Here is a 690-nt window from a genome sequence, read left to right on the forward strand (position 1 = left end):
GTTCCTGTTTCAAATGTAATGTACTATATAATTGGTTTGCTATGATTTTTATAAGAGAACCACTTGTGACAAGAGTGAGAAAGGAAAGGGAAGCAGAATGAAAGGAAGCAAAGGGGAGGAAAGCAACGGAAAGAGGTATATTCAAGAGAACATGGCTGTGAACACTTCAGGCAATAGTCCTTGCTTCTAATTATCAAGTAAGGTAAGAGGGAGGATTACTAGAGGTATTGTGTATTTTAAACCCTTTTACATAGCTCTTTAAAAAATATATTGTACATTTGGTGCAGTAGTCTGTTCCTCCTGTAGCACTTAAGAAGAGAGATTGGAAAGTAGTCAGGAAAGGGATAGTTGGGTAACCAGATTGTGCGGGGATACATTGGCACTCTTAGGGATTGCACTGTGCTACTGAATGATGGCAGTGCAGCAGCAAAAGAAGGGAGTAGCTTCTCACATTTTTCTTTGAAAATTATACTTGGGGAGAGTATGATTCTGCCATATGTTTCTCAACTCTAGTTTGATAAGAAAGGGAGAGAGATTGTGGATTTTTCCAAAGAGAGTTTTGGAAAATGACCATATGTTGTAGTAATTTAGAGTGTCACTGGAATCTGAGTGCAGGAGACATGGGGACTTAATGTCAAAATGCTCTTCAAATATATTACTGTTGTATGACCTTTCATACTTTGTTATGAG

Source organism: Sceloporus occidentalis, unplaced genomic scaffold (genome assembly GCF_023333645.1).
Source record: "Sceloporus occidentalis isolate IW3139 unplaced genomic scaffold, rSceOcc1.0.p SCAF_7, whole genome shotgun sequence".
Classification (NCBI taxonomy): domain Eukaryota; kingdom Metazoa; phylum Chordata; class Lepidosauria; order Squamata; family Phrynosomatidae; genus Sceloporus; species Sceloporus occidentalis.